Here is a 15,833-nt window from a genome sequence, read left to right on the forward strand (position 1 = left end):
GCAGCTCTTCCTCCTGGTCCTCGGCACGGCAGGGAACGGGACCGCCGGGCTCCGTCACTCCGGTGGGGTTGTGCGTTCAGCAGTAGCTTCACCATCCATCCCTGCCATTTGTTGTCTTATATTTAGCCAAAGTCTGTTTGCCAAAAATAGAGCAGCCATGGAAAGAGGCTGACTGGAGGTGCCAACGCTGCCTGGCTGAAGCTAATTAGTTTCTTCTCTCCCCGGCTCTATGAATCCTCACCTTCCCCCTCCAGAGCATCCTGTCTGTCAGGAGAGTGTTTGTAATTAGTGGGTATTATGCCTAAATCTGGGGCATGTGCTGGAGGTTTCATGGGGAGGGGGAAGGCAGAGGGATGCCCCCGGGACACCTCGGCAAGGAAGGAACAAAATCCATCTCCAGAGAGTATGGAGAGTGGGAAGCTGGAGAGCACAGAGCTGGTGAGGAAGAGGAAAGGGGGCACAAGCTCTGCAGGAAATCCTATTGCAGGGAAGCATACAGGAGCTTATACAGGATTTTCTCCTTCCCAGATTCCACAAGGAAGGTTGTGCAGAAGGTGTATATTTGGGCTTCCTTCGTTCTGTTGCTAGCAGAACTCTTTTCCCTTTTCCTCTTAGCGTGTGGGAGTCTCAGTGGACTTGGAACCATCAAGCTTGCTGGGAGACACTTGGAAGAACAGGGAAGTGCTTCACAGATGGCACTGCCGAAGTGTAAAATCTGAGCCCCCGTGGAGGAAAGGGGTGTTTTACCAGGACCCATTTTGTTTGTTCACTTTAGCCTGCCCCATGGCAACACCGAGCCCGGACCTGAAGCCCTGAGTAATGCTCATCTGCTCTGTGGCTGGGGTCAAGCATCTGACACCAGCTCTTCAGTCAGTGCAGTCAGGGAGCACGGGAGCGAGGACCCAGCTGAGCTCACAGGGCTCAGTGGGCTGGAACTGCCCCTGCAGAGCTCGGGCTTGAGGCTGGGGCACGATGGCTGCAGCAGGGGTGAGGCCCATCCTCTGTGACACAGGGCGAGCAGCTGGCTTGTGCCCCGCACCGCAGGGCGCAGGGAGGAGCAGCAAAGGGGGAGACCCAGAGGCCCTCCCCTAGCCCTGGTCAATGAGTACCTGGTCATGTGTGCTGCAGAGTCAGCGCAGCCCGGGGTGACGTTACCGTCACGCTCCCTTCATGCCACCGGCTGCAGGAACCAGCATGTTTCCTGCAGGCTCTGGCATGGCTCTGACTTCCATCCTTGCCCACCTCCTCCACTTAAAGGGGAGATGTCTGCAGGAGGGAGGTATCTCAAGCAGTGTGCCTTTCCCAGCACAGCACAGCCCTCAGCGTAACACCTGCTGCCACATGCTCCATGTCACAGCTATGACACCACTGAGTCCACTTTAAATCAAAAAGCAAAGGAGATCTCCAGCAAAAGCTGTGGCTGAAGGAGGGAAAGCCCCCAAACTGGAGATGGACAGAGAAACCAGCTCCAAGGGAAAGCAATGTGAAAGGGACAAAAACATTACAAGCCATTAGTGGACAGACAGGAGCTCAGTGACTGTTACTGGTGCATAACATCCCTCATAGACATAACTGACAATAAGCATCAGGAAGGGGTTGCTGTAAGCCTGGCAGGGGTGGCTTTGGGAGGAGGGTGTGGAGAAGGGAAGCTCCCAGCAGGGACCCCTGGACATGCACCTTAGAGAGTGGTGGGAGGGAGCTGCGTCCCAGCCTGATGCTCACCAGCACAAGGGACAGGAGCACAGAGCATCTCCCTGCCAGACTGCTGCGGCACCACCGAGACTCTGCCCTGTGTAATGGGGCTGGGTCTGTTCCACCGGGAACAGCCCAGAGCAAACTGTCCCTTAATGTGTGCTCTGTGAAAGGCAACGCAGGCTGAGGTCGCTGGTGTTGGACTTGGCACCCAGCAGCGGGTGCCTCTGCAGTGCTCAGCAGTGCTTGCAAGGCAGCGCCTGCAGGGAGGTTCTCAAACACAGAGGCAGAGAAGGAATTGCTCCTAATCTCGTCTAAGAGCAGACAGTGTGTCTGTGGTTGTGATCACCTCAGCTCATGCTGGAGGAGACTTTGCTCAGCAAATCCTTCTCCTTCTCCCAGTTATGCAGTTCCCAGCACATCCTTTGCCTTGGGATCCCTTCCTGCTCTCCCTCTTGATAGGAATTGCACCTTTTGAAGATCTTCCTCCCCCCGGGGCCCATCCGCTGTCACCTCCTTGCAAACAGCCCCTCAGCCCAGCTGTGCCCTTGCTTGGAGAGGGGGGAGAAGAGGGAAAGCTGCAGCAAGCAGGGGTCAGGCTTGATGGAGACTGGAACCACACAGGGCTGTGACGTCCGTAACCCAGGATGATGGCTCTGAGCTGCTCATGCCATTGGCACAGTGCGAGGGCATCCTCCAGGTAGAAGTGATCCCATCTCTGCTGTTCACCACATCCCTCTTCGCCCCTCCTGAAACCACAGCAGCCAGAGGTGCTGAGCTGGGCTCCTGTGCTAAGCCAGGGGCAACGGTGCCTTGCTCCACAGGCTGCAGGCACCAAGCAGGCTGCAGTGGTTTCCAGGAGCAGCAGGGAAGGCTGCAGCATCCTGAGCAGCATTTCAAACACAGACCCAAGGGGGTTGCCAGGGCTGCTCCTCTCCAGAACCCTTCTTGTCAGCAAACACCACTGCAGAGATGCAAGAGAGGGACCGCGGATGCTGGGGAGCCAGCACAGTCTCGGGGTGATGGAGAGAGCACCTCAGACCCATGGCCAATGCAAGGGCAAAGAGCTGAGCAGAGGTGATACCAAGGCTCCAAATGCATAAGGTGGAAGGGGGCAGCCTGTCCTCTTACATAGTATCTGCTGTAAGCTGTTAGCCCCCATTTAATCCCAGTGCCCAGACTGGGGGCACCCTGCCTGCCTGCCCACTGCAGGTGCCTCGTGTAGCACCCTGTGAGAGGCAGGAGCTCCCCTACACCATCTCCAGGCTGGAATCAAAGCCTGTGGGAGTCATTTGGATGTGCTTAGAAGGGAGCTGACTGGAATGAAGATGTCAAAAGGAACTGAGCAATGATGTGCCAGGCCCAGTAAGAGAGAGTTAATGAAGATACAGCCTCCGAACAGTGTGTACCCAGTGGGCATCACTGTCTCCCTTGGAGAGGTCTGGGAGCTCCAATCTGCAACCCAGTTCTCTCACATGAGAGTCCTGGCAATCCCAGGAAATACAGAAGTATATTGAACCTGACAGCTTAGACTGGAGCAATAAACAGCAGCAACAGGAATGTGCTTGACTTGGAATCACAGCTCAGCTCCCACGGGTTTCACCTGCTTTCTCCGTGCTCCTCCATCCTCATTCCCCTGCCCACAGAGCAGGTCTGAGTTGCAGATCCCTCCAGATCCCCAGCAGCTCCCAGGCACGCCTTCCCCCCTACCAACCTCACATGGACATGCATGTGTGCTGCTGTGTGTAGGTCTGCAGGGGATGTTTTACAGTGACTGCATCCAGGCAGCAGCTCCCTTCCTGCTGCCCTGCCATTCAATAGCGACACAAGCACCGAGTCATGGAAAGAGAATGTGTTCAATGCTTCCCCTGCCCATGGCCCTCTCTTGTGCACAGGCAGGCATGTGGAAATCATTGCCTGGAGACCAGCACTGCATTTCAGCAGCAAGCAGCCTGCTTCAGTCTAAAAGCTGGCTGCTAAGTCAAGGAAAACTGGGATGTGAGCCCTTGCCTAACTCCAGGCCAGCCCGGAGTGTCCGGATCTGCTCATGGCCACTTCTAGAGGCCAAAGGCACCCAATGCTGTCCCTGCAGGTTGGACACAGGGGCTTGGAGCAAGCTGCTCCAGTGGAAGGGGTCCCTGCCCATGGCAGGGGTTGGAGCTGGATGAGCTTTAAGGTCCCTTCCAACACAAACCAAGCTGGGATTCACAACTGAGCCCAGAAGAACCGCAGCCTGCTCTTGTCCCGCACAAGAGCTCCCTGTGAGCACCAACCACCCTAAACTAAACTCGGTGCAAAGCAGTGTTGTTGCCATGCTGGGTGACACGTTCACACTGTACAGTCAGCCGGAGCACGGCTGACCCTGGCAGCCATCAGGCCAACAGCAAACTGGTGAATCCAGCAGCATCTCCATGGAGCATCACCATAACAACACATCCACCAATCCACACCAGAGATACACGCACGTAGCAACCAGGAGCTGCCAAATGGGGGAGAAAGGTCCAAAGTGTGCCCCAAGTGTTTCCTGCAGGATGCTCCTGTCAGTGAAGAGACCCCAGCAGCACCATGGGCAAAGCCAGAGACATGCACCCGGTACAACAGGCACCAGAACTTCTCCCCCAGCAAGTAGCTCTGGACCAGAAGCATCCATTGCCCTGCCAGTGGTGTGCCTGGAAGGGGTTTTGGCCTCTGCCGTTGGTGTTTCCCTTCGGGCTGCCAGCACCCTGTCCATGTGCCAGAGCAGAGAGAGGAAGCCCCAGTGCCAAGGTAGGGCTGGCACATAGAGATGGGGCTGGCACCTCCTAACAGCACTGATCTTCGTAGCAATAGGACAAGGGGTGATGGGTTCAAATGGGGTTCAGATGTTGTCTGCAGGGGTTAAAGCCCCTCGGCTCTGCAGAGAGGAGCCCAGGCGCCAGCGCTGCCGTTCAAAAGCAGCCCAGCACCATTCCCAAAGGAGTTTGCTCCTGGGAGTGGACCTTGTCCCTCCTCACCCCCCGTGAAGCAAGGGCAGGGAGAAGTCTGTCTTTGTCCCAGGACAACCCATCTCTCCCACTGACTCAGTGACAAAGCTTCCCCTTTGCAAGGGTGAGCTGCACCGGAACACAGTCCTCCCTGCTGGGAGGAGGTGAGCAAGCACACAAGGGCTTGAATCTCTGCTTCCTCTTGGGAGCAAGGAGCACTGGGGTTAAGGTACTGCAGGGCAACGTGCCTGGGCAAACCTAACAGCCCAGACGCTTCTCTGCACCAGTGTACACCAGAAACACCAGCAGTGTCTGGTGCTTTCCTGCTGACGGGAAGTGGGAGTCCCTGCTTGGACTGGGACCAGTGATCAAAACCAGCATCAGATGGGGTTTTCCATTAAGACCTCTATTAGCAGGATGCAATCCTTCAGTGTAGGCAGTGCAGGAGGTCTGGCTAAAGAATGATAAGGACTCTATGGAGCCTTTGGCCACAGGGTTGGATGGATGGATGGAAGAGGAGGAGCCCTGGCAGCAGGCTGGCACTGCTCAGCAAGAACAGCTTGGGTGGCACCAGAAAGGGACTCCCTCCCCGCTGGCTGCAGCAGCCTCGGGATGCTAAGCCAGGATCTGCTGCTTGCCTCAGTCTGTAACTATTTTCATCCCAAAACATTGATGCAGGCAGAAACTTCAGCGGGTATTAGAGGGAGGATAAATGCGAGACCAAGAAGAGGGAAAGGGCTTGAACTGCAGTGCCAGACACATGCATGGTGGAGCACAGAGCAAAGCACCCTGGAGAGGGCAGGAATGGTGGGGATACACCCAAGAAAGATGCTTGGATAGCTGGAAGTGGAATCCGTGCAGTCCCACCTTCCTGGGTATGCTGGTGCTTGTGCCAGCCAAGCTGGAGCCCTTGCAGCCCCTATGGGTCTGATGGGTGAACATGGAGCTGATGTTCACCCCACACCACCCACTGACCAGTCTGTTGCTGCAGCAACAGCATCCCCAAAAAACTCCCAGTGCGGCTGCTGGGGGCGGCAGCCACCAACACCCAGGGCATGGGGTGCCCCTGATGGGGCTGTGTGTGAGCTCCTGAGGTCTGTGCTCCTCAGTGTCAGCTCCTATCTCCATCCCAACAGGCTCTATGGAAACCTGTGCTTGAATACAACACTTCTGCGTCCACCTTCCATCACACTACTCTGATGTAAAGCTGAGAGGGAAATACCAGTTCTGTTCCCCAGCGTACAGCTTTGTTACACAATATATAGCCTTCGCTCTCTTGGTTTAGTGCTACTCAAAAGCCCCTTGGGTAAAACCAGCTTATTTTTAGCTGTTTACTTATTAAACAAACACAAGGGAAGCGAAATGTCAAGGCAGTTTTGCATACCAAGCTGGGCCCTGTACATTTATCCTGTCACATACAGGGATGCTGGACCAAACTGGCTCTGGAGCCAGGCAAGGAGTGTGGGTCCTGGTGCTGCTTGGAAGCCAGGCACCTCCTGGCTGCGGGATTACCTGCTGTGTATCTCTATTTAGCTGGCTCTGTGTATGATCTGCTCCCTGGTTTCACCATGTTTAAGCTTTCCACACCTGCAGCTAACAAGGAAATGCCCAAGTCCAGAGCCACAAGTGGAGAAGAGGTGAAGGTCGATGGGAGGGTTGGTGGAGCGGAGCACTGAGCAGAGCCCTCGTCACACACAGGTGAATCCCAGTGATTTCACTGCTGCTCCGTGCCTCATTTATAAAGTGCTTGAGGGAGACGAGTGCTTTCAGCACAGGCACCGAGGCTTTGCCACAGAGCACGGTACCACTGCATAGGCTGATGGCTGAGGAATGGCATCACGGTGGCTGTGTTCCCAATATAGTGTGGGGCAGAGCCTGGCTGACAGCAGCCGGGCTCTTGGGCTGGGAGAGCACCATCAGACATCTCCCTTGAGCTGGGAACCTCCCTGCAGGCCGGTGCCTGGCTCCAGTGATCCCTGCTGCTGCCTAGATAAGGCACGGCTGATGGGCCATGACTCAGCACCCCATAGCAGGCACGAGGAACAAGGGCTGAGCTCCACCGTGCCCAACCCTGCTCCTGGCTCTTACCTGGCCCCTGCCATGCCCCCAGGTAAAGCCTCCCAGGCAAGCAGAGGCAGGTCCCAGCAGGCTCACAGCCCCATGAGCAGCAGGACACGGCGCACGGGGAGGCAATGGACAAGCATGGGGATGCCTGTGCTGGCCCTCCTGTGCCAGGGAAGTGGGCTGCACAGAGCTGCCCCACATCCACACAGCTGGCGTTCTGCTTAGAGGAAGGCAAAGAGGAACCCGGGATGTCGGGGCTCAGCATCTGGGGTCCAGAGGTTACTACTGCATGGAGCAATGCTCCGGAGCATGGTGCATGGCCTGTGCAGTGTGTGCCTCTGCATTCCTGCCTCGGAGGTGCATCCTGCGTAGCAAGCAGCGAGCATCAGGGATGGTTACAGGAGCCTTTTCCTGGAGAAGGGGATTTTACCCCTGTGCCTGTGCCCCTGCTTGAGCCCTTTTCACCTTGACACAGCTCCTGGGCTGCCCTGTCCCTCCCTGTTCCCAAGTCAGACGCAGGTTTTCCCCAGGATCCGGGATCATCTCGGGAGTTGATGGAAAATGCTTCCACCTCGTGGTCCTCTGGAGAAATGACTCCAGAGCCTGCACCTAAGCGGACACAAACAGGGCCAGGCCACCCATTCTGCTCGCTCCATTGCCTTCACCCAGGCTGGACCGGGGAACCCAGTGCCTCTGCTCAGCCCCGGTGCTGCCTGGGTGCTGGGGCAGCGCAGAGCATCCCGTCACCAGTGCACACAGCAGGCAGCGGAGCCCAGGCTTCCCAGCATGCAGGGACCAGCACTGGTGTATCCCATAGGGCGAGCATAGAATCACGGAATGGTCTGGATTGGAAGGCAGCTTAAACCTCCTCCAGCTCCAGCCCCTGCCACGGGCAGGGACCCCTTCCACTGGAGCAGCTTGCTCCAAGCCCCTGTGTCCAACCTGGCCTCGAGCACTGCCAAGGATGGGGCACGGTCTGGAGGTGCTGCAGGGCTGGGGAGGGGCTAAAGCAGCCCCTGTGTGTTAAAACACCGCCCTCGCAGCCCACGCGTGCACACACTCAGGTACACGAGCGCTGGCCAAGCTCAGCCTGGGGCACTGAAGCTGCTGAACCTGTTCTGCGGGAGGGCAGCATCACCCCGCGCTGTGCCTGCGCGGGCAGCAGGCGGGGAAGGGGCGGAAGAGCCCTGAGCCCACGGCCGTGTGCCCGTGGTGGTCCATGGGGAACGCTGCAGGGCAGGGGGTCAGATCCCTGCGTGCATCCCCATCCCGCTTCCGCCGCCAGCAGCATCTCAAACGTGGGCACTTGAGTTCTGCTCGGCTGCGGGAGCTGCCTGGGCTTTAATGCTCTAGAGAAACCCTTCAGGTTTGCTGCTGGGACACAGAGGTTTTGGCTGGGCATTGCACAGGGTCACCGCACATTAAAGGGGTTGAGACAAATGATCGCTCTCTCAGCGAGGCAGCGCCTCACTGCTCCCATGAGCAGCCTCTGGCCCTGCTGCCCGCTATGGGTGGATTCTGGTAAAGCACCCCAAAACCGGGCGCTGATCCCCGCTGCTGCAGGAACCATGGGGGGCTTTGTGAGAACGCTGTGGTTCAGGGCAGCTCTGTCCCCCTGGAGTATCCCCAAGGATGGACAACCACCCGTCACTTCTGCCCTGGGTGCAGCTCAGCAAACGCTGCAGAAATCCAGCTCAATATGTGCCCCTTAGAGGATGTAATTGCTCTCTTACAATTCTCTCAACATTAACAGCTTAGATGCAGCTCTCCTGTGGCTTGCAGGGGATGCAAACACCCATTTGTGATCAGCAGAGTCCTTGCATTCACCATCCTGCTTGCCCAAGTGCTGCACTGATGGGATCAGCCCCTCACCATGTCTGTCAGCTTTACCTGTTCCTGGAGGTTTCCTCTGGCCAGGATCTATAGGAGGCAGTGCCCCAGGTGCAGAGGTGCTGCCGGAATCTTCATCCTGTGCATCAAATGAATAGCTGAGTGTTTAATTCCTGCACAGGTAATGGGATGCTCCTTGCTGAAGGACAAAACAGGATTTCCCTGATGGCACCTGCTGCCCTAAGGATCCCCTCTGCCCGAACAAAGGTGACTGATGGAGTGTTCGCTAGGCCTGAGCGAGGCTCAGTGTTGTTTGGTAACAGCAGCGATGTAAAGTGATTACATCTCCGGTAGTTTTGCCTTTTGTTAAAGAGCAAAGTCCATGCAGATGGCAAATCCATTCGCCATGCTCATGTGCACAGCGCAGCGTGACTGCTCCTTCCGATGCCAGCCAGAGGACCGCAACGCCATGGCGATGCCGCAGCGAGACGCGGAGCTGGATTTGAGGTGGGAAGCGTGTTCGCATCCTCCAGCAGCTGCTTCTCCACAATCATTCATTGAGCACAAGCCTCCAGGCGAGGGGCTGCCTGCTCCCTGTGCTGCCCCTGCCCTGAGGAGCAGCAGCAGCAGCAGCAGCAGGGCCTGGCTGGTAGGAGATGGAGGCACAGCGGTGACATTGCTGCTGTTGCAGCCAGCGCTGCGCGTGCTAGGAGCTGTTTGTGCTCAAACACGCAGTCCCCGACCCAGGCTCAGAAGAGCCTGCAGCCTCCAAGCTATTCCCGTGAGGAATCGGTAATGAATGCAGAAGAGTGAGCAGACTGATCTGCAAGCACAACGTGTGGTGTTGGAAATGGTGCCTGTCACCCAAGAGGCACAGCGGCTCTTGTCACCAGGCAGGGACTTGTCAAAGGGGGGCACTGATTTCTCATCATTCAGGTTTTGCAAGGGAAGGGGCTGTGGCTGCAGGAGCCCTTTCCCAGCTGGGCCTAAAGGGAGCTCAACAACTCCACCTCTGTCTGCAGCCCTGCAGAGGAGCTGGATCCTCACATTGACACTGATTGGAACATTCAGCTACTTCACTCAGCAGGGCGATCCCGCATGGGGCTGACAGGTAACAGGTAGGCAGGGTCTGAACCAAGCCCAGGTTGTCCTCCCAGCAGCACACCTTACGTGCTGTAACGAGGGGAGAGGCAGCTTTAAAGGCAGGACATGGATCTCTCTGTCCTGGCTGGAGCTTGAAGGAAGAGCTTTCCTTAATAAGGAAGTAAGGATCGGGAAGTGCTTTGCTCAGCCCATACGGACACTTGGCACTAAGGAAGGACTGGGGGTTAACCAAGGGCCTGCTAAAGCACGGTGAGAAACCTGCCAGTCACCATATGAGCCCTAGGAAATGAGCCCTCAGGCACCATATGCCATGGCACAGGCAGGGAGCGGGGCAGCTCCAGCAGCATCTGCCCGCAAGGACCATAACCCAGCACCAGCTCACCTCCTTCCTGGCATGAAGCGGGGAAGGACAGTGATGGGGAAAGAGGGGAACCAAGGGGCAGGATGACACATGTTCAGCCCAGCCCAGCGGCAGAACAGCCGGAGAGGCAGAGCCAATAGCTGCTTCTCCTGCTCAGTCCACCTCTACCCCTCCTTCGAGTCCTTAAGTTGCAGCTTTTAACTACCTCGGTGTTCAAAGAAAATAGGATGCTCAGCGTGAACAGAAGGAAGAGCCCGCTGACAGGTAGACAGCATGGACCCTGATCCCGGCAGAGCTGGCTGCTGAGAGAGGTACGTGCCTTCCAAGGCAGGGATCCGAAAGCAATCACATTTGGGATGCAAACTCAGAGCAGACTTTAATTTTCCAGCAGGGGGAATATGGAAATCTGGCTCCCTCCAAATGATTCATCCCCTCTTCCTACCACCACCACCACCTCCCTTCCCCTGCATCCTGTCCCCATCCCTCCCAGCACAAAACACTTTGCTGCATCTCTTCACCTGGGTGCCTTGGTTGGGTGTCTTGGTGTGCTCGTGTGTGCCCAGATGGGGAGCAGAGGCCAAAGCATGACCTGGGAGCGCAGCAGGACAGGGGGTGGCACCTCTGGGCTGATGGGCTCTGGATGCGGGGTTGGCTTGTGCTGGATGCAGAGCAGGGATCCCAGCTGGAAATCATCCTTGGGGAGTCGGGTGCTGCCCTGCTAGCACACAGGTGCTCGGGATGCAATGGGGGCTCACCCAAACGGGTGCCTTTCCTCTGGCTCCCAGGGAAAAGGAGGGAAGGGGCAGGAGGAGGCAGTGAGCAGGGATAGCACCCACTCAAAGAGGACCCTGAGCCAGCACTGCCATCACTCACCTAAGGCCCCTGACCCGAAAGGCGCTGGTTTGGGGAGAGGGGAGGCCTGAAGGATGCCTCTGATGCACTGTTGGCTGTGCGGGGGAGACCCTCTCCTCTTGGCTGGGAGGGGACCTGAGCTGCTGCTGAAGGGACCCCACAAAGGTCTCTGGGGAGGCAAAGGGTGGTGGAGGTGGCTCCAGGGTGGAAAACCCCCTTGTCTGGCAGCAGGAGACAGCGACTTTCCTCCCTTTGCCGTGTGGGAGGTGCTCAGGACCTGCTGCCCCAGGGATTCCTGTGCCCTTCACGCTCATGTTCAGCAGCACAGACCTGCTTCCCAGGCACACCACGGACGATTAAAGAGGGGTCAGAGGAGCTGTTGGGATGTCCCAGGCAGGGCCAGCAGGATCCAGGGAGCCTGGAAGAACCTCTGTGGTCCTGAGCAGAGCAGATGATGCGTTCACTGGGGCTTTGGCCTGCCCCATCCCGGGCTGGGTGCTGGGACCAGGGCTGCTCACAAGGGGTCCCACGTCCCCCTGGTGCCAGCGCCGGTTCCTGTGCCTGTGCTGGGATGAGCGCGGTCTAACAAAGCCTTTGTGGAGATGATGCCATCAGGTGGCGCTTGGGAATAGGCAGCGTGGCTGCGGAGCACTTGTTGCACATCGCAATGGGGAACGGGGAACGGTGGCCCCCGGAGCTGCTGGCCACCCAAACCCACATCTCCAGCCCTACAGCTGCGGGAAGGGAGCACAGACCCTCTGTGGGTGCTGGCAGGGATGCGCGCAGTGTGGAGATGGGAGGATGAGCATGGAACGCTGCCGCTCTGAGCTCTGGCACTGAAAGGTGTGATTGTGATTATAGGCTATTTCTTTGTCTGGCATGTGAGCTCAGCCCTGCCACCTCCTTGGCAGGCTCTGCTTGCGTGAGAGGCTCCTTGCATGCAGTGGGACAGGGGGCTCGGAAGGCAAAAGGGTCTGTGCAGCCTGCGGAGCTGAGGAGGAAGAAAGCTGCTCAAAGTAAGAGCATCCACGGCACCTCGAGTTCCACTAAACCAGATCCAACGCAGCTTCCACTTGGGGAGCCGTCCTCAGCGGCAGGATCCCAGCTCAGACAAGACAGCAGGGATCTGGGTGTGGGAAGCTTGGATGCCACCGCCAAGCTGCGCAGCCCCTTTTGGTGCCCCCAGTGTGGTGCAAAGCGTGGCTCGGGCAGGGTCATTCCAGCTCTCTGGCAGCATCCCATGGGAGCGGGCAGGCTGGCGGCAGCGCTGGGCTCTCTGTGGGAGCGTGTTGGTAGCAGGAGGCGCGCCGGTCCCACCGCGCGGGAGCACGTCCCCTGTTAATCAGCGTTTAATTAAAGGACACGCTGACATTTGGAAATCAGAAGCATCCCTCGCGTGTGGGCCGCCTCTCCCTGCTGCTCGCCTCGGCTCTGAATCACTGCTGACATTTTGCCAGATTAGGATGCGACTCCCTCCTTCCTCATGCAAATACATCGGGAAGGAGACACGAAGCCGCGGCTGCTCCTCAGGGACAGGGTTTCTCTGGGGAAGGACCCCCAGTGGTGCCCTACAGAGACCCTGGCTGAGGGGCAGGCTCTGGTGTGGTCAGTGCTGAGGCAGGGGGTGCTCACCATGGGGCGATGGGCTCTCCCCCTGCAGAACCACGAGAAGGGTCTGCAGCAGCCGCAGGGGATGTGCCTGAGGGGATGAGAAAGGCTGGGTGCGGGTGCTGTGCTGGGAGCAGGGTGTCCTTGGCCCGCAGGGGCAGGTTGGGCCCTGGGGACCCAAGGGTGGGGATGGGAAGCTGGGATCGATGCCTCGCTGATGGCATCGTCCCTCACAGCCGGAGTGGCGGGAGCCAGGCTGGGGCAGGGCCTCCCCCGCCCGGTGACGGGGACCCCTCTTGTGTTCTCCTTGCCTTTTCCCCTCACCCCTTTCCCCTTCCCTTTCCCCTTCACTTCCCTTTTCTCCCTTTCCCCTTTCCCTTCCCTTTCCCCTTCACTTCCCTTTTCTCCCTTTCCCCTTTCCCTTCCCCTTCCCTTTCCCTTTCCCTTTCCCTTTCCCTTTCCCTTCCCTTTCTCCTTTCCCTTTCCCTTCCCTTTCCCCTTCCCCCTCCCTCACCTTTCTCGCCCATCTTCCCTCACGACCGGATCCCCTTTTCCCTCACACCCCCCCTCGCGTGCGCCCCCTTGTGCCCCCATTGTGTAACCCCCGATCCCGACCCCGGCGGGGGGGCGAATCCATCTCCTCTCCCCCGGCCGGAGCCGGGTCCCAGCCGCATCCCGGGTCCCGGGTCCCGCCTGCACCGAGGTGCCCCCCCCCGCCCCAGCACCTTCTGCTGCTCTTGAACCGGGGCCAGCGGTCGCGTTTCTCTGCCAGCCCATGTAAAGGGAAGAGCAGCGAGGGATGGGGAGGAGGAGGAGGAGGAGGGCTGGGGAACCCTCACCGCTCGCTTCCCCTCGGCTGCTCATTTCAACCTCCTTTCAAGCAGAAATTGCTCACATTAATCAAGTGAGAATGTGTTTGCAGCCCTGCAGATTTGGCAGCGCGGAATCAAATTCCATCAGGAGCAGCAGGAGGACGGGAGCCGGTATCTCTGCTGCGCACGGCCTAATAGAGCCATTGCCAGAGGAAATTGGATCTGAGAGCTCCCCGAAATTAATCTACCCTTTACAGAGATGCCAGGAGATGTACATGACAAATGAGCGTTTGCAAAGGAAACCCAGCGCATTGGAGCAGGGTGGAGCTGCCCCTCGGCCAGCATCTGCATGGGCAGAGGCACACGAGCAGTGTGGAGGAGACCCAGAGTCGGGTTATAGGAGCTGCTGGGACAGGGGAGAGGGGCAAAGCTACCAGTGCTGCAATAAACACATCTCCTCTGCTCCTCCCAGCAGTGCCAGAGCTCGGATCCTGCATCCCATGCCAGCACGTGTGCCATGGGGCCCTGAGGAGCATCTTCAGCAGCATTCCAGACTATATCAGCAATAGTCACAGCAGGGCCAGGGCAGGGATTGTCCCTTGTACCAGGCACTGGTGGGGCTGAACCTGGGGGGTTCAGTCTGGAGACGAGAAGGCTCAGTGGGGACCTGATGGCTCCCGACAACTGCCTGAGAGGAGGATGGAGCCAGGAGGGGCTGGGCTCTGCTCCCAAGGAACAAGGGATGGGACAAGAGGAAAGGGCCTCAAGCTGCACCAGGGCAGGTTTAGATGGAGCTGAGGAACAATTCCTGCCCCAGAGGGTGCTCAGGCATTGGAAGAGGCTGCCCATGGCAGGGCTGCAGGCACCGTCCCTGCAAGTGCTCACACAGCGTGGAGACAAGGCCTCAGTGCCATGGGTCAGTGGTGGCCTTGGCAGTGCTGGGGTTAGGGTTGGACTTGATCTTAAAGGGCTTTTCCAACCTGGCTGATTTTATGTTCCTATATCAGAAGCCCAGCGAAGCAGAGCCAGGGCTGGCAGGAGCATGGGGCAGCCCCATGTGCATCCATGCTGGCTCTCTCCATGTTGTGCCATGGTGGAGGGAGCAGGCAGGGGTTGTAGCTCACCCAGCAGAGCCGGGGCTCAGGTGCCTCCTCTCGCCCCGCGCTGATGGAGCCGCTGCTGCTCCGAGGTGATTGCTGCTTTATTGGCTTATTTTTAGCCAGGCTCAGAGCAAGATGGATGGGGCTTGTCTTGGAGAGCCTTGTGCTGGCAGCAGGAGCCCGGGCACGGCGCAGCAGTGATTGCTTTGGAAGCTGCCTTGGAAACAGATGGGGTGAAGCTCCCTGGAGCTCGCTCCTGCCCTGGGACCAGTCCGTAGGGTGGGCATGGACCATACGAGGTCCCTGCTGTTGGGCAGTTACCTCCAATGGTGTCCCCCCAGCCCGGTTTGCTTGCAGCATCCCCCAGTGAAAACCCAAAGACCTGTGGGACCAGGTTGTGTCTGCCCTGAGGGTCTCCCATCAGCCCAGGGGTCTGTCTTCATGCTGGTGCTTCTCAGGAGCAATCCAGCAGCACCCCAGGACTGAATCTTGACCTTCATTTCCCAGCTTTGTTAGCTCCATGGCCCTGTACATGTGGATTGAGCAGGGCTGGGCAGAGACAAGGAGCATCAGGGAAAAACAGTACTGGATGCATTGGGCACAAGGCGCTGGGTACCAGACTGGTCCAGGCTGCACTGAAGAGCAGAGCGATGTCCATAGCACAGCCCTTCCCTTCCCTTCCCTTTGCTCCAGAATATCCCTGTGGAGGGAAGCGCCTTGCTGTGCGCATGAGCTCAGGGTCACTGCGCGTGAGTCAGGTTTGCAGTGCAAGTGGGGTTGTGCGATTGCAATGGGGTAAATGGGGCTTGGTGGGGAGTTTTGCTCCCCAGATCAATGCACTTCTGTGGGGTGTTGTTGCAGTGCCCAGGAATGGTGTGTGGCACCCGGTGCCCTGCTGCTCCTGTGCTGGGAGCCGCAGCCAGCAATGCCGCAGGGAATATTGATTAGTTTTACAGTGTAACCTGACAGAGCCTATTCTGGGGATGTAATGAAGACGGATGATCCCATCCCCTCGCCCTGGTGCTTTGGGGAGGGGGAAAATCATTCGCTGCATCCTAGAAGGATGCTTCGTGGTCCATCACGCCTCGCTCTTGGACTTCATCTTATTTCCACTTCTCTGGCTGGTTTTTAATTCTTTCCATCTTCATGGCTCTCTGCCTTCCCTCGTCCCAGCACCCTGTGTCTCACCCCACCACATGGGCCTGGTGCTCGGGCTGGGAGGCAGCCGAGCCTGGTCCAGACCATGAGGGGTGCAGACTGCAGCGCTGGGATGAACGGGGAGAGGACTTGTTGCAGGCTCAGTGGAAAGCTCTCCCCACAGCCAGAGCCGTGATCCAGCCTTACCACAGCTCACCTCTCCCTCCTCCTCTGCTGTTCTTCCCTGTCTCTCTTTCTTCACCCCCTGCCCATCTGCATCTGCAGCCCCAGGCATCCCGGCTGCAGCCCC

Source organism: Pezoporus occidentalis, unplaced genomic scaffold (assembly GCF_034315485.1).
Source record: "Pezoporus occidentalis ecotype Australia unplaced genomic scaffold, CSIRO_AGI_Poc_V1 ctg92, whole genome shotgun sequence".
Classification (NCBI taxonomy): domain Eukaryota; kingdom Metazoa; phylum Chordata; class Aves; order Psittaciformes; family Psittacidae; genus Pezoporus; species Pezoporus occidentalis.